Source organism: Tasmannia lanceolata, unplaced genomic scaffold, assembly GCF_043159265.1.
Source record: "Tasmannia lanceolata isolate RefF3 unplaced genomic scaffold, GAP_Taslan_0.1 ptg000025l, whole genome shotgun sequence".
Lineage (NCBI taxonomy): Eukaryota > Viridiplantae > Streptophyta > Magnoliopsida > Canellales > Winteraceae > Tasmannia > Tasmannia lanceolata.
Genome location: NW_027518702.1, coordinates 7,953,759 through 7,972,729, shown reverse-complemented (window position 1 = coordinate 7,972,729; position 18,971 = coordinate 7,953,759). Strand labels below are relative to the sequence as shown.

At 39.2% G+C, this 18,971-nt stretch overlaps 1 long non-coding RNA gene and 1 pseudogene across 1 annotated transcript; both read right to left on the bottom strand.

Annotated features, from left to right (window-relative positions):
* Positions 1-1,239: 1,239 nt before the first annotated feature.
* On the bottom strand, positions 1,240-1,857 carry LOC143857612 (ethylene-responsive transcription factor ERF109 pseudogene; annotated as a pseudogene).
* A 9,470-nt stretch (positions 1,858-11,327) lies between these two features.
* On the bottom strand, positions 11,328-12,532 carry LOC143857934 (uncharacterized). Its single transcript, XR_013238808.1, has 2 exons — positions 12,497-12,532; positions 11,328-11,544 (listed from the first exon to the last, which is right to left on the bottom strand). It is a non-coding gene; the product is annotated as an uncharacterized LOC143857934 (long non-coding RNA).
* Positions 12,533-18,971: the final 6,439 nt, after the last annotated feature.

Sequence of the window (18,971 nt, the reverse complement as noted above, 5' to 3'; positions counted from 1 at the left end):
CAGTAGAAAAAAACGTATTCTCTGAATTCCGAGAATTTTCTCCGAATTCCAAGAATGCACTTATTTGAAAAAAAAAACCGTTACGTGCCGGCACGGCACGGCAAGGCACGCCACGAGTGGGCCGCGGGCCGTGCTGTGCCTAACCCCCACCCTTTGGCGTGCCAGCACGGCACGACCAGTGACCAAATCGTGTCGTGTCGGCACGGCCCACTAGCCACCCTAGGCCGAGAATTTTTGTGCCGTGCCGTCTCGTTTGCCACCTTGAGTATAGCCTATATACATTCTACCCCAAAAATCGTTTGGGATTTGCTAGCGTCCATCGCACCGCGAAATGCCTTCTGCGATGGTCGCTAGCACTTCCCTTTTGGGCACAATCTATTTACGTTGTTGGTCATAAAATGGACGGTTTATAAATAATTTGGAAACCGGATATTTTGGAAACCTCTATAAATCAATGTTGAGATTATCCTATGGAAATAATGGAAATAATTTTTGGGCACAATCTATTTACATAGTTGTCCATCAAATGGACGGTTTAGATCATCCTACGGGGGGGCACAATCTACTTTCGTTGCTGGCCATCAAATGGACGGTTTGGACATCTTACTGGACTATACGGCTTACACTATCCCGTAATTGAACGGCTTGTATCATCCAATAATGTGGGCCCCAATGAATCTTTTGGTGTACTTACATGTAGACATGTAGTGCAGAAACTGTGAAAAAAATTAGTTTTAAATTCAGAGATTTTATACGGTGTTCCCACGTGTGTGTGTGAAGTCCAGTATTTTTCAAAACGTACAGACATCATAGGCTGATTCACACCGATCATTTGTTGGGCCACCACAAAACGTACAGACATCTCCATATGATTATCCTAAAAAAAATCACTCTCTCTCTCTCTCTCTCTCTCTCTCTCTCTCTCTCTCTCTCTCTTTTCTCAGAAAGGTTTGGCAACTTACATAAATACTTAAAAGAATGAAGAATTGTACTGATTTCATTGTATATATTGAATGAATATTTGTTATCATAGGTGAAACAGTTCTCAAAATGGAAGGTCTAACATGGTCATGGAGGTCGATTGCTCATTCCACAAGTAAAACTATAAAAGCACTAGTTGTAGTGACAGACTGACAGTCGCACTGGAATGAGGAAATTACCCCATTTCCATTATCATCCAATCCTCAGATTCCTCTAATCCAGGCAACTCCCATGGATCATTCTCTTGTTGGTTTTCAACTATCCCCAACTCGGCCCCGCCAAATTCAGAAAATTGGAGTGTTCGTGAGACCATTCCTGCTGTTCTGGAGTTGGGTTTTGAGGGAAATCAAAATTGAGCTTGGCACGGGCGCCCCGGAATTCGATTGCCGCCTTGTCATAAGCCCGAGCCGCGTCCTCTGCTGTTTTAAATGTGCCCAACCAAACTCGAGCCGCTCTACGTGGGTCCCTTATTTCTGCTGCCCATTTACCCCACGGCCTCTGTCGGACCCCCCTATACTTCTTCTTTTTCTTACTAGCCTTTGTCTGATTATTTTCCACTTGGGGCACGAAAAAATCGCACCCCAAACAACCTTCTATACCGCAATATTGACAAGTGTAGGAGGGAAAGAGAGAAAGAGTACTAGTCTCTTCTGTGGTGGAGGCAGGGGAAGTAGAAGTAGAATTTCTTGCATTCTCATTCTGAGATGATTGGAATGGGATTCTGTCGGCATCGCCAGAGATTACCTTGATAAAAGCCGATACCATGATCTCCGTTTCGCGCTCGCCGGAATATGGGGAGGGGAGAAGAGTAGGGCTTGATGTGTGCAGTGAAGAACTTATGATTCTTTTGGAGGATTTTGCATTTGTTTCTGCCATGGAGAGCGGTGTGTGGAAGGAGAGGGAATGAGAGGGAATTATAAAGGGGTGCTGATGTGGAGTGCCAGCTGTGTAACTGCTATCGTACGCGGACTGGACTCTTTTTTGGTACTGCTTAGAAGAAGTCGCGCACGTGACTTTTCATTGTGCCAACTGTTTTGGGCTTACTACAATCGATTCTTGTCATTTTCTGCCAAAATAAGTGATTCCGTGTTTTTGGCTTGTTAGGTGTTTGGACGGTTTTTGTGGAACAAGAGGAAATTCCTTTGTCGCATTCATGTTCTAGGAAAAAAGTGTCTACATTGATACTTCATGGTGTGGATTTAATAGAGTCGGTGTAAAGGAAGTGATGTATATGCCCTCCTTTTCACTGATATTCGCAATAACATGTTTTGATAATTACAGTTCATACCTTGTCTTTTACTATCTAACCAACCGTAAAAGGTTATCAATTCCCCAAAAAATCTCTCTAAGCCAATTAAACAAGTAGACAAAAGGTGAGCTGGTGTAATTATCAAGACATGGTAGTGCCAATTTCAATATCTTATATATGTTATAGATATATGGGGTTTCAAGGGGAAAGGATTTTCCAATAAAAAAAATTTGGAAAGAAAGTGGATGAAAACGGAAAGAATTACAGGGGCAGAGGTACATGTAGCATAAGGGGGGCAGTTGCCCCTGTTGAGTTGGGCCAAATATTTAATAGGCCCAGTTCAATTGGGCCCCAGCCCCTTTAAAATTTGAAGGCCTGCCCCTTTTAATGTATAAGCTTGTATAAGCTTGCCGCCTCGCCCTCCTATACAAAAATCCTGGCTCCGCCATTGGAAAGAAACATGTTTAGTATATATATTATAGGGGAATTGCTAGCATCCATCGCAAAAGGCTTTTCGCGGCTGGTCTGTTTCGCACCTCAGACTAGCCACCTCTTGAATGGAGACAACAGCTTTTTGTCTTCATTCGCAAGGTGGCTGGTCTGACGTGGGACAGACCAGCTGCGAAAAGCCTTTTGCGATGGACCTTAGCAAATCTCATATTATAGATAGATAGATAGATAGATTGGGTTTTTGTGAAATAAGCCTTTTACTTTTGTTTATTTGCAAAAAAAGAGTCTTCTAGTTTGACAATTTGCAAAAAGTTATCATATTAGAAGGAATTTTGCAAATGGGGTTGACGGGCCTACTGTACCTGAAGCTTCTCAAGCTTGAGCATTTACTTTTCTTGTTAAAAAGCAACATATTGGGGCTAACGTGGGATCCTGACCTATTGGTTTTGGTAAATATCTAATTCGCTCTCTCACTAGAAAGGTAATTTTTGGAGGAGAAACTATGCGTTTTTTGGATCTTCGCACTTCCTGGTTGGAACCTCTAAGGGGTCCCAATGGTTTGGACTTGAGTAGACTGAAAAAAAGACATATCATCGTGGCAAGAACGACGTTTGGATGAATATATGACTCATGCTACTTTATGTTCTTTAAATTCTGCGTGTGGCGGAGCTACAAAGATCAATGCAGTTAATTATGTATCTCCTAGAAGTTGGTTAGCTACCTCTCATTTTGTTGTAGATTTCTTCCTATTCGCAGGTCATTCGTGGCATATGTGGTAAGGGCATTCGTGGCATATGTGGTAAGGGCCCGTGCACCTGCAACAAGATTTGAAAAAGGAATCGATCAAGATTTTGAACCTGTTATTTCTATGACCCCTCTTAACCGATATTGGAGATAAAATGCATGATATGAATCAAATTTATTCCATTAGACTTATTAGGTAGGATAAGGTCATACTTAAAAAGTATTCCTTTTTTTTTTCTTTTTTTTTTCTTTTTCAACTCATTTATCTTTATTTATCTATTTTTCTTTTGATTTTTTTCTTTTTTCTGGCTCGACTATCCCACCTAGCCCTGCTATTCCCTTTTATGACACCAGGCGGGGCCAAACCAATAAAGAAACAAATCGATTCAATGAGCAAAATGAGAGAGGGGGATTCAAATCCTCTATAGTTTGTTTCTGAACTATATTGGTTTTCAAGACCGGAGCTATCAACCACTCACCTTCTCTCCGAAAGACATTCTCTATTTTATTCCTCCAAATGGAACATGGCCATATGAGTTGATTTGTAGAAACATCGCAAGTGCTAATCTATCTTTCGATGTATCTATCTGTCTATCGAGATATATGCATGATGCAGCTCATGCCCATTTTTTAAGTTACACAAAAATTTCCCATCGACTACATGTCCGAATAAAAGCCGATACCATGATCTCCGTTTCGTGCTCGCCGGGAAATGGGGAGGGGAGAAGAGTAGGGAAAATAATCGCTTCTTTTCATTTTCTGTCAAAATAAGTGATTCCGTGTTTTGGGTTGCTAGGTTTTTGGACGGTTTGTTGGAAGTTGGAACGAGAGGAAATTCCTTTGTCGTATTCATGTTCTAGAAAAAGTGTCTACATTGATATTTCATGGTGTACATTTAATAGAGTAGTAATAGCGTCGGTGTAAAGGAAGTGATGTATATGCCCTCCTTTTCTTTCCCATGCCACGTCCTCGTTTTAGTTTTTACACTGCAAGGGGTGTTCCGGAGAAAAAAAAGGTTGTAAATAAATATATATCACTGATATTCGCAATAACATGTTTCGATAATTGCAGTTGATCACCTTGTCTTTTACTATCTAACCAACTGTAAAAGGTTATCACAATTCCCCAAAAAATCTCTCTAAGCCAATTAAAAAAGTAGACAAAAGGCGAGCTAGTGTAATTATCAAGACATGGTATTGCCAATTTCAATAGCTTATATATGTTATAGATATATGGGGTTTCAAGGGGAAAAGATTTTCCAATAAAAGTTTTTTGGAAAGAAAGTGGATGAAAAGGAAAGAAACATGTTTAGTACATATATATATATATATATATATATATATATATATATATATATATACATATACATGAATGATAGATGCAAGGGCCCTCTTTATGCAAGGGCTGAAGAAGGGCCCTTGAATAGATCCACATCATTTTTTAATTCGGTTAAGAAACTAAATTCGGTTGCACTTAATGACGTGGATGTATTCCAGGGCCCTTCTTTAGCCCTTGCATAAAGAGGGCCCTTGCATCTATCATTCCTCATATATATATATATATATATATATATATATATATATATATATAGGAGAAATTATATGGTGCAAGGCCTTATAACAATAAGGCCCTTCTACGGTGGAAGTACCAACCTTGATATTTGATCCAACAGCAGCTTCTCAAAAAGTGAGCTGCGCTGTTGGATAAAATATCAAGGGTGGTACTCCTACCGTATTGTTGTAAGGCCTTACACCATATAAAAACTCAGATAGATAGATTGAGCTTTTGTGAAATAAGTCTTTTACTTTCGTTTATTTGCAAAAAAGAGTCTTCTAATTTGAAAATTTGCAAGAAGTCGTCACATTAGAAGGAATAAATGGGGTTGATGGGCCTATTGTACCTGAAGCTTATCAAGCGTAAGCATTTACTTTTCTAGGTAGAAACCAACATATTGGGGCTAACATGGGATCCTCTCAAGGACCTATAGGTTTTGGTAAATATCTAATGCGCCGACAAGAAAGGTAACTTTTGGAGGAGAAACTATGCGTTTTTTGGATCTTTGTGCTCCCTGGCTGAAACCTCTAGGTCCCAATGGTTTGGACTTGAGTAGACTAAAAAAAGACATGCTGTATATCTCAATGGTTTGGACTTGAGTAGACTGAAAAAAGACTGAAAAATGCCACCAAAATGAGGCTTTTTGCTGTATATCTCACTAACAAATGCATTGAATTTGACAGTCAACCTTCAGTCGTCCAACCTTTGTGGCACTGTCAATTTTATCCATCGAACCAGCAACCGTCGATAAGTGAAACTATTTCTACGTCTATCTAGCAACCATTCGTCGAACTGTTTTCAAAATCTTTTTTTTGTTTGTTTCGTTGAAAGTTAGGGTAAAATCAGCTGAGCTCGGGGTCGGGTTGGAGAACTCGAGGTTGTTTCGGTCAAACTCGGGGTCATTCCGGTTTGACTCGGGATCATTACGGTCTGACTCCATACCATCTCAATCTGACTCGGGGTCATTCTAGAGCAACCTCAAGTTCGACTGGAAAGACCCCGAGTTCGATTGAGATTAGCAATGGCCATGAGTTAGACCAAGTTGATGCTAATTCTGACATAGATGACCCCGAGTCAGGCCGAGATGATCCCAACTTTAAAAAAAGATACCCATTATTAAAACGTGGTTTTGCTGAAAATCATTTCCCTTTAAAAAAATAGAAACATGCCTTTAGAGAAAATAAAATAAAAAATAGAAAAATCCATGTGTTACCTTCTACCAAATTTCCAAACAAAGCGTCAACGGCTTCTAAATAGCACATGATTCAGTAACCGAGATTATATTTTTATTTATTATATTTTTAGCACACACGATCTGTACGTGCATTATAGCTCTAGCGGTGCACCAAAGTATGGTGGACCTGCCTTTGACCGGCATCCGTAAGGACCCACTTTGTAAGTTGGTATTTTTCAAATTGTACATCGGAACCCACTTCAGAGGATGTTCCAAACCGTTCATTTAGCATAAGGTTGGGCCAAATATTGGAAACAGAAAGAATTACAAGGGCAGTGCTACATGTAGCATAAGGTTGGGCCAAATATTTAATAGGCCCAACTCAATTGGGCCCCAACCCCTTTAAAATTTGAATGCCTGCCCCCTTTAATGTATAAGCATGTATAAGCTTGCCGCCTTGCCCTCCTATACATAAATCCTGGCTCCGCCATTGGAAAGAAACATGTTTAGTATATATATTATAGGGGAATTGCTAGCATCCATCGCAAAAGGCTTTTCGCGGCTGGTCTGTCGCACTTCAGACTGGCCACCTCTTGAATGGAGACAACAGTTTTTTGTCTTCATTCGCAAGGTGGCTGGTCTGACGTGGGACAGACCAGCTGCGAAAAGCCTTTTCCGATGGACCTTAGCAAATCTCATATTATAGATAGATAGATAGATAGATTGGGTTTTTGTGAAATAAGTCTTTTACTTTTGTTTATTTGCAAAAAAAGAGTCTTCTAGTTCGACAATTTGCAAAAAGTTATCACATTAGAAGGAATTTTGCAAATGGGGTTGACGGGCCTACTGTAACTGAACCTTCTCAAGCATAAGCATTTACTTTTCTTGTTATAAAGCAACGTATTGGGGCTAACATGGGATCCTCTGAAGGACCTATTGGTTTTGGTAAATATCTAATTCGCTCTCTGACTAGAAAAGTAATTTTTGGAGGAGAAACTATGCGTTTTTTGGATCTTCGCACTTCCTGGTTGGAACCTCTAAGGGGTCCCAATGGTTTGGACTTGAGTAGACTGAAAATAAGACATACCATCGTGGCAAGAACGACGTTTGGATGAATATATGACTCATGCTCCTTTATGTTCTTTAAATTCTGCGTGTGGCGGAGCTGCAAAGATCAATGCAGTTAACTATATTTGGGGTTAGTTTAGGGATTACACATGTTTTTACCAAAATAACCCCTCCAACAACTATATTTGGGGGTACATTAGTGATTTTACTTGTTTTTACCCAAATAACCCCCCCAACAATTATATTTGGAGGTACTTTAGGGATTACACATGTTTTTACCAAAATAAGCTCCCCAACAACTATATTTTGGGGGTATTTTGGTAACTCATTATATTACAAGTCTTATAAATATCCCTCCTCCTCCCTTCATTTCCTACCCTCAATTACTCTCTTATTACTCTCACTCTTATTGCTCTCTCTTTCATATTACTCTCTCTAATTATATCAAATTCTTTAATCCTTCCTTCTTATTACTCTCTAATCCTTCTCTCCGTTATTCACTTCGATTAGCGATTAAGAAGAAGGAATTAAGGAGGTGCTTAAAAACTTGCGGTAATTAGTATTCAAGAAGGCGCTTAACAACTCCGTGGGCGATTCAAGCATAGTTGAGGTATTTAGAATTTATTTTTTAAAATTTACTTATAGCCCATCTTTGTAATTTTTTAAAAATGGTCGGTTCAAGTGACCACTATTTTCAACCAAATGAAATAATGGGAAATGATGAATTACTGGAGGCTTGTGTAGAACCTTGAAATGATGATACATATACTCCAGAATCTGAATATCCAATTGCTCCTGAACCTACCGAAGGACCTTGTAGCTAGTGGGAGTCAAGCTCCTAGTACTAAAACGTCTAGAGGTAGGATTTCACAAGTAGGGAAGTTCTTTACCATTGAAGAAAAGAAGGATTCTAAGGGAGGTTTAGAAGATAGGGCTATTTGTAATAGGGCACTTGGCAAGGCATTCCGCTGTTTGTAGTGCAAAGCATGGGTCATTAGACCCTAAACAAACCCAATTAAGCCTCACTGCTAGTTCATTAGGAACTTTTTCTTATTCTCAAGATATGAATTGGAGAGAACTAGCATCATACATCATACAAGATGAGCAACCATTTATTATGTTCGAAAGTAAAAGATTTGAAAAATATATTCCAAAAGCTCTAAATCCAGCTTTTAAAAAAGTGACTAGAAATACTATAAAATCATAGTCTTTTAAATTATTTATTGAAAGCAAAGAACAATTGATTTCAAGTTTTGAAAATTTTAATGGAAAAATTGCACTTACTTCTGATATTTGGACTAGTAAACCAAATGAAGGCTATATTTGTGTAACAAGACATTATATTAATTCGAACTGGATGTTTGAAAAAAGAATACTTAGTTTTACTCAATTAGAATTCCCGCATAATGATCATTTTATATCAAAATTTATATTATCTACTATTCACGATTTTAAAATTCAAAATAAAATTTTTTCTATTAGCTTCGATAATGTTAGTAATAATACCGCATCAATAGGGTTATTAAAATCTCAATTGAAACCTATTTTAGATGGACAACTATTTCATATTAGATGTACATGTCATATTTTAAATTTAACTGTACAAGATGGTTTCTCGAAAATTGCACCACAGATAGAGATTATTAAGAATTGTCTTCAATTTATTCAGTCTTCAGGGCATAGAAGACAAGAATTTAAAGCTTTATGTAAAAATTCTGGAAAAAACTATAAAAAATTTCCTTAGATATTAAAACTAGGTGGAATTCAACTTATAAAATGTTAAAAGCATCATTTGAGTTCAAAACTATAATTGCAACATTTTGCCAAGAACATATGCCTCCACCTTGCAATCATACTATATCTCTAGAATATTGGAACAATTGTGAAATTATTGCAGATTTATTAGAAGTATTTTTAAATGCAACAAATCTTCTTTCTGGTGTTTACTATCCAACTTCACAATTAATTTTGGGTCAAATATATAAAATTACTATTTGTTTTAAAAATAATAGATCGAGATTGGAAAATGGAAGTCTACTTCATAGAATGGAGGATAAATTTAAAAAATATTTTCAAGAAATTCCTCCTCTATATTTTTTAAGTACAATAATAGACCCAAGGATCAAGTTACAAGGTTTAGAGGTCATTTTAAATGCATGCAATGAAAACGCATGTATTGGATCTGAGCATAGTATATATGAGATTACGAATTTATTATATTCTATGTATGCATTGTAAGAGACTGAACATGGACATAGAAGACCGAGTTCTTCACAAAACTACCAACCTAGAAATAACCCACTTTGGTCACTAATAAATCAAAAAAGTCCTAGAAATAGTGCTAGTACATCTTCTGATGTGCTATCATTATATCTGGGAAATGATTATTCAAGCTACCTTAATCCTGATGAATGAGAGACTTTTGATTTTTTGACATGGTGGAAAGAAAATGAAAAAAGTTATCCAATACTATCCGCCATGGTACATGATCTACTAACCCTCCTCGGTATCCACGGTAGCATCGGAGTCTGCTTTTAGTGCAGGTAACAGGGTCTTAGATGACACACGGAGCAGAATGTCACAAAAAACATTAGAGGTATGCATGTGCCTCAAGGACTGGTTGGAAGCAGATGATAGAGCACAAGACAGAAGAGAAGATGACTCAACCGACTCACCTGAAGAAATATGAAGATTCGATTTTTTAAGTCCTTAATTTCTACTTGTACTTCACAATGTATTTATACTTCATTTTTTTCTTTTTTTCTTGTATGTTGGTGGGTTAGAGGCAAGGTTCTATGTCCTCCTCTAATAATTTTCTATATTAACAAAATTTTAAGGTGCCTCCCGGGTTCCTAGATAAATATTCCGGGCACAACCGATCTTTGTTTTTAAATTACTTGCAATTTGACATGCAAATTTTTTGTAAATGACTTGTAAATTTTTTCAATTTTTTTCCAACAAAGTGCATTCTCAGAATTCAGAGAAAAATATCAGTAGAAAAAACATATTCTCTGAATTCCGAGAATTTACTCGGAATTCCGAGAATGCACTTATTTGCAAAAAAAAAAACCGTACGTGCCGGCACGGCAAGGCACGGCACAGCAAAGCACGCCACGAGTGGGCCGCGGGCCGTGCTGTGCCTAACCCCCACCCTTTGGCGTGCCAGCACGGCACGGCCAGTGACCAAATTGTGCCATGCTGGCACGGCCCACTGGCCACCCTAGGCCAAGAATTTTCGTGCCATGCCGTCTCGTTTGCCACCTTGAGTATAGCATACATACATTCTACCCCAAAATCATTTGGGATTTGCTAGCGTCCATCGCACCGCGAAATGCCTTTTGTGATGATCGCTAGCACTTCCCTTTTGGGCACAATCTATTTACGTTGTTGGTCATCAAATGGACGGTTGATAAATAATTTGGAAACCGGATATTTTGGAAACCTCTATAAATAAATGTTGAGATTATCCTATGGAAATAATTTTTGGGCACAATCTATTTACATAGTTGTCCATCAAATGGACGGTTTAGATCATCCTACGGGGCACAATCTACTTTCGTTGCTGGCCATCAAATGGACGGTTTGGACATCTTACTGGACTATACGGCTTACACTATCCTGTAATTGGAAAAGCAGGGACAAAATTGTCATTTTGTCAATAAAAATGGAGCTGGGTTATAATTGTACTAGTAAAAAACCCGTGCGATGCACGGGCCGACAAAGAACTGTACGGACCACGTCATAGGTTGATCCAAACCGTCCATGTGATGGAACACAACATAAATAGGTTGTGCCCCAAAAATCATTTCCATAGGCTGATCCTAGCCCTCCAATCTATAGATGTTTCCATAATTCCTCTTAAATTGGATGGTTAAGATCACCCTATAGATTTTTTATTAAAAAACCATAAAGGAGGGGGGTAAGATTGAAATTATATGGTCAATCATGAGAATTTCAAGTAAAGAAAATAAATAAATGAACTATATTTCCAGCACATGAGTTTGGCATTCTTCTTATCTCTGCATTGCTTTCTTACTACTCTGTTTTTTGCACGGGATGCAAAAGAATTATGATTTTTAAAAAAATGCATTCATATAAAGATGGAAATTGGAAATGTAGCTTCTGCCTAAAAATATGGAAAAGAAGACACAGTTCAACAGTTATAGTGTGCAACAACAGTACCTATACCGTGAATATAAGACTTAATATGGAATTCATTTTAAAGCCAAATCATCCTAATTCGACAACTTCGAGACTCCATGAGTTGGGCATGTAGCTCAATGGTGAGGCACCATTTCTCCACCCTGTGGTCGTCCCAGCTTACCTATCCAGAAAAAAAAGAAAAAAAATTAGAAAATAAGCTCTCAAAGCTTAATTGACAATTTATTTGGGCATCTTGCACAAAAGTAGAGTACAATTCTAAAATTGTCAAGATTTTATTTTCAATTTTAAGTCACCTTCTAACCAATATTAGGAGAGAAAACACTATCTCATACTATTAATTGGTTGAACACTATCTCAAGCTATTAACTACAGTTTCGAAAGGGTTGGATAATGATCTAGTGGAAGTAAGAAAATGCATGGAACATATCAAATTTGAGGAGCTCAACTTTATCTAATAGGTTCAAGTTAAAATTTAAAGAGGCATCTAATTCCTGTGTTTCTGATATAGATAGAGCCATTGTCATGAACTCATTGGTTTTAAGAATTAGTGAGGGGAAGACCTATCTTTTAGATGCTTCAAATCTTTTACATTTGATTTACTTGAATATAAAAGGAAAACAATAACAGAATTTATGTGTGGGCAAAAGAAAAAAATAACAGCAAAAGTTCATGAAACTCCAACAAAAAAAGGATTAGGGAAAATATTTTAAAAGGAATGGAAAAAGAAAACATGAAATTGACCCAAAATCCACTGAAGGCTTAAAATTGATGAATAGACTCCCTGGATGATCAAAAGATCATACAACCCCTATTTCTATTATCTCAAGCCCATCAAAATTTCTTCACCAGATTAACATAAGGCTCAAGATTCCACCTAATGTTTCCATAAACCTATGTAAAAGCTTCAAATGAAAAGAAAAATTGAATGAAATACTTAATTAAAACCATACCCAGACGATGAAGAACTGAATTGATTACTTAAAATCCAGCAAAAGGATCAAATATTTGCAGGAAATTATTAAAAGAATGACAACGACAAACTACAAACCAAGAAGATTTACAAAAATGTCCAATATGAAAATATTAAAACATCCAATAGATCCGAAGCTCACCTATATTTATACAATTGCATCCAAAATCCAACCAAGCTGTCCTGAAATCATAGAAGCTATATTCAATCAATCAGATATATATTTAAATATGTATATGATACACCTGTAATATAGAATTACGACAATGTCTAAGATTGAGGAAATATGCATTCAATTATTTTCTTTAAAAAAAAAAAAAAACAGAATTTATGTGTGAAGGGCAAAAGAAAAAAAATAAAAGCAAAATTTCATTAAACTAAAACCACTAAAGGCTTCAAAAGATCAAACAACCGCTACTTCTATTATCTCAAACCCATCAAAGAGAACAAATTTCTTCACCAAATTAACTTAAGGCCTAAAATTCCACGAAATGATCCAAAAACCTATCTAAAAGCTTAAAATGAAAAAAAAAAAAGTAAAGAAAATCATACCCAAATGATGAATAACTGAATTGATTACTTAAAATCCACCAAAAAGGATAAAATAATTGCAAGAAATTATTAAAAGAATGGAAACTAAAAAGAAGCATTAGAAAATGCCCAATATATTAGCCCCATAGTGAAAGAAATACAAATAAGGCATCAGAGTTGGCAATTGAAAATGGAAATCATATAGTTAGTCTACATTGGTCAAGGATTCGGTACAAATCACTCTTATTATTGACCTTTTCTCATTGGCAGATGTGATGATGTCACATAATAGAACTCCAACACATGTATTGATTTGTCAGACCCTGCAAAATGTTATGAGTCAAAGAGCCATATTGCACTAAAGAATTTATAAGTTCTTAGCTTCATCTAAAGAAAAGAAAAAGGAAAAAAAAATTCTTATCATACATTTCCCACGTCACCGTAGTTACTTTTTTTGAAAGAAACGCATGAAAATACCTCAAACATAACAGAACCGATTGGAGTTGCATCTTCTCTTGGGGCTGTTGATGACAACATCGACAATAACGTGAATGAGTTAGGGGGTTTTAGTATTTAGGGTTTCATTAGATGGCCTTTTATGTATTTGTTTAAATGGATGACCTTTTATATGATTCAGCATTAATAAATCCATCTTTTATAAAATCCAACGTATCTCCTGCATGTATTAATGAAGGACGCTGTTGAGGAGCTGCAACTAATGTAATTGGAGGCGTAAGAAACCTCGATAATTCCAGAGTAAAGGAAATTTGGGAATTTGTAGATAAGAAAGAAAGGAGAAAAAAGCCCAATCATTCCAGATTAATTGAAATCTCTGCAATAAACATGTTATGTTATGTAATTGGGGGCATAAGAAACCTCAATCATTCCAGTTTAAAGGAAATCAGGGAATTTGTAGATTAAAAATAAAGTTAAAAAAAAAACCAATCATTCCAGATTAAATGAAATCACTGTAACAAACATGCTATCCTTACCTGTGATCAAATATCTGAACATGTAGGAGCTGTTGATTGCCTTTGTAGACCTTGAGATCAATATTTGTGGGAAAAAAACCCAAAAGCTAAGGTTCTGGATGAGTAGAAGAGAAACTGTAATGTTCCTTTTTAGGAACATTGATCAAGGACTGTGCTCCATCATGTTCAAGGGCCACCCTTTTGATCATTCTCAAGAAGGCACCCCTTATAGTGCTAATGTGGGCATAAGCCAAGGGCCATCTTCGTGTGGGACCACTCAGTGGGCCGAAGATCAAATGAAGTTGCAAGGTTTGAGCGGTGTGGGGCCCCTTTTTATGTGTTTGGGCATCATCCGTGGGGCCGGACCGAGTGATGGTGGCCCAATTGTGGGACCATTGGAGTGGAAGTCCCTCTTTAGTGCATTGGCCAAGGAGCCATCTGGTGTCCAAATGGCCCATAAGATGGCCTTATTTTGTACTAATCCTCCTTGGAAAAAATGATACGAGCACCACTCTTTTTGAATATAAGTGCTTGACTTGGAATGAGGGTGGTATGCAATCAAGACATTCAAAGAACTTATCTCCTATGCTAGTGAAGCAACCAACTTAGAAGGCAGTGGGTTTTCTAATTGGACGGTGCAGTGAGCACCCCATCCATCCTCCATCCTCCATCCTCCTTGCAGCAGTGTGCCCTTGGAGATCACCCATATTCCACAACCATTGAAGAGAGCATCCCCTCCATCCAGCCAAGCTTCCCCATCTTGGACGTCCATCCCAAGCTTCCACGAATGTTATGTTTTTATTCTCTACTTGGTCATTGTTGATTTTGTAGCTTCCCAATCATCTCTTTATGAGAGCTATAGCTCTATTCTCTTATGTAAAGCCATTTTTGGTGGGTGGAATGACATAGAGGTGCAAAACAATCCCTATAAATTGATGCAATTGAACTGTTTGATGAAATGTCTATGTGAATGGCCATTCTTTTTGTAGTTAAAAAGGTGGGTGATGGCTCACCATTCCTTTTGAAGAAAAGGGCCATTACAAGTGGTATCAAAGCATCATCCTGCCAGCCTTGGTGCCCAAGGGAACTCAGAAATGCGCTGCGAGAAAATTGGTCCACGTTTGGACAGCTTTTAGTTGCTTGATTGCTCCATCCACTACGCCCCCTAGGTGTTTGAGGAAATTCCCAAGTGAAGGTAACAGTTCTGGGCAGTTTAGAACTGCAGAAATACACTTGCAACAACGCCCACCAACTGTTTGAGAAAAGGCCCAAGAGCAAAAACGTTTTCTGGTCGGTGTTTGGGCTGAAAAAAAAAAAAAAAAAAAAAAAAAAAAAAAAAAAAGCCTAGCTACTGACACCTCCTAGGTGTTCGACGAATTGCTCAAGTGAGACTAGCAAATTTTGAGTTGTTGTGACATTCCTCCATTGGCGCCCCCTAGGTGTTTGAAGAAAGTCCTACAAGAACCATTCTACAAAGGGACAACTATCATCCGTGGTGTACCCCGACTGCTTGAAGAAAGGGCTATGCAAACCGTATAGGAAGGGGCATAACTCAAAACAGCACACCCCAATCTATAAAGCTTGCATGCTAATTGTTTGTTGGGTGCTCTGTGAGACATCAAAGGAGTTTGCACAACCATTATTGTTGGGAAGTTTGTGAGACTTCAAGCATCGCTCCTTGAAGCGGTGATTGCGCGGACAGAAATTACAAACACAAGTGTTGTATAAGAGCTACTACAACAAGGTATCAAGGTATTTTCGTAGGCACACCAACAATTCGTCGAGTTGTCTATGAGGGACTGCACATCCAAAATGGGACTGCACACCAACTGTTTGTAGAAAAGCTGAAGAGAAGTGCATAGCTCTGGCCAGTTTTGGGCTGCTGAAATGCCAAGGCACGGACGCCCCTAGATGTTCGATGAAATGCTCCAATGCTGCAATGAGACTTGCTAACTGTTGATGATCAAGCTGTGGCGCCCCCTAGGTTTTTGAGGAAGGACTACAAGAACCCATATTTCAAAGGGAGGTGGCTCAAATCTGCCGTTGCTCAAACCTGCATGCCAATTGTTTGTGTTGTACACTGTGAGACATCAAAGGAGTTTGCACAACTATTGCTTGTTAGCATTTTGTGGCGCATCAAGCATTGGCCGTTGAAGTGGTGATTGTGTGGCATGGATACTTCAAACATGGGTGTTATATAGGAGCTGCTACAAGGAGGTATCAAGGTCTTTCGCTATGCACACCAAATGTTTGTCGTGTGGTCCATGAGGGGACTACATAGTTGATTTGGGACTGCACACCAACCATGTGTCCGGTGGCCTGTAAGACAGCTTGAGAAATTAAAAGGACCGCATTCTCCATAGGTGGACAGATTTGCAGAGTCCCCATGGAGTCCACACAGAGAAGGCCTATGAAAAATGATGCAGAGGAGAGGTTGGTAGCACGCTTTGCTTATGCTATGGACACCCGCTTTGCCCGCCTTGAGCGCACCCTAGTCGAGGCTATAGAGTGCTTGACAACTCGCTCAAACAAGGGTAACAATTTTAGGGTGGTGACTATGCCCCCTGATTTGGAGAGCGCCTCTACATCCCTTACCATAGACATACCAACCCTTCATCCATGCCGACCAATAGTTTATGAGGATATTATGACATCATTTGAGAGCGAAGTTAGTGCCCTAGTGACTTGCACTCCTACCCCAACACCACCCCTGCTGACTTGCACGCCTACACCACCACTACCTCCGCCCACACCGCAGATGCCAGCACATATTGATACCATTGGTGCTAAATCAGAGGCCGAGTGTGAAGAGGTTGTTGATGATCACAGTGATAGTAGGGATGGCACTTTGGGTGGGGGACCAAGCCTTCAGATGCAGATCATCAATGTGGCTCCATATGAGGTGGAGATAATCAAGGTGCTTTGTTTACCACTCCAGTCCATGTCCCATGATGAGGATATGGATTTGGATGCCCCTATCTTGATGACCCTCTTGCTGGGAGGGGCACCTATGGACATGATGCATGGAGGAGCTCTGCTAGTAATTATTCCCAATTTCGAGGAACCAACACAGTACCCTTGGAACTCCAACATTGATCGACAATGTTGTTGTCAGTATTTGCTCGATGCTCATGGACTTCATCAAGCGCATCATCCCCATGTACCACGCAGATTCCCATTTGACCGCGGACGACACAATGACAGTGTAGTATCATTTCTCTTCCAATTGCTTGGGGGCAAGCAATTCGGGAAGGGGAGATTTGTAATGTTCCTTTTTAGGAACATTGATCAAGGACTGTGCTCCATCATGTTCAAGGGCCACCCTTTTGATCATTCTCAAGAAGGCACCCCTTATAGTGCTAATGTGGGCATAAGCCAAGGGCCATCTTCGTGTGGGACCACTCAGTGGGCCGAAGATCAAATGAAGTTGCAAGGTTTGAGCGGTGTGGGGCCCCTTTTTATGTGTTTGGGCATCATCCGTGGGGCCGGACCGAGTGATGGTGGCCCAATTGTGGGACCATTGGAGTGGAAGTCCCTCTTTAGTGCATTGGCCAAGGAGCCATCTGGTGTCCAAATGGCCCATAAGATGGCCTTATTTTGTACTAATCCTCCTTGGAAAAAATGATACGAGCACCACTCTTTTTGAATATAAGTGCTTGACTTGGAATGAGGGTGGTATGCAATCAAGACATTCAAAGAACTTATCTCCTATGCTAGTGAAGCAACCAACTTAGAAGGCAGTGGGTTTTCTAATTGGACGGTGCAGTGAGCACCCCATCCATCCTCCATCCTCCATCCTCCTTGCAGCAGTGTGCCCTTGGAGATCACCCATATTCCACAACCATTGAAGAGAGCATCCCCTCCATCCAGCCAAGCTTCCCCATCTTGGACGTCCATCCCAAGCTTCCACGAATGTTATGTTTTTATTCTCTACTTGGTCATTGTTGATTTTGTAGCTTCCCAATCATCTCTTTATGAGAGCTATAGCTCTATTCTCTTATGTAAAGCCATTTTTGGTGGGTGGAATGACATAGAGGTGCAAAACAATCCCTATAAATTGATGCAATTGAACTGTTTGATGAAATGTCTATGTGAATGGCCATTCTTTTTGTAGTTAAAAAGGTGGGTGATGGCTCACCATTCCTTTTGAAGAAAAGGGCCATTACAGAAACTGAAATAGGCAGATAGAAATGACTTAGTGGGACAGAAACTAAGTTAGGAAAAAATACAAAAAAAGGAATGGATTTCTAGGTGGAATCTCTGGTATGGATAGTGGAGACGAACTGAAATTGGGAAAAAATCCCAAAAATTCCGTCCTTTGGATGAGCATAGAGATGTGACGGGGAGAGAAGGGTGAGAAGAAGACATGAGCAGAGAGAGAGAGAGAGAGATATGGCATGGGAATTTAAGGGCATATGAGAAAGAAGAGGATGGTGTTGGAATTTTAGGGCATATGAGAAAGAAGATCACATGAAACCCCTAGTAGAAAAAATTAAACAAAAATTAACATGAAACCCCTAAGGAATAAAAATCAAGAAAAAAAGTAAGTAGTACCTTCCGGAAAAATCCCGATCCAATTGAAGGTCCACAAAAAGGAAAACAGAGATCTAGGGGACATGAGAAGAGGATGGTGTTGGAATTTTAGGCAGAGAAAGCAAGGAGTACATCTTCCGAAAAATAGGTGTGACGGTGGGGAGCAAGGCCGGAGAGACAGGGGAAATGTGACGGTGGCCATGGAGAAAGAGCTCTGTTCTAGGGTATTCGAGAGAGAGGGAGGGAGAGAGAGGGGAGAGAGAGGGGCTCGTAAAAAGGTAGGGATAACCTTGGGGCAGCGAGCGTATGATAAAATCGATTGGCCTCTTCCAGACAGAGAGAGAGAGGCTAGACAATGGAAGAGAATGGTTTTCCGCAGATAAGCAAGGAGGGCATCTTCGGAAAGAGGGGAGAAACGTGGAGATGGGGATAAGGATGGATTAAAAACAGTCACAGGAAATCCACATCCACAGTTTTCAAAGTTGAAAATTTAAAAAACCATAAAGGAGGGGGGTAAGATTGAAATTATATGAGTTGAATGGGTGCATTTGTGAAAAAAAGTCAAAAAATGTGATGTGTAAT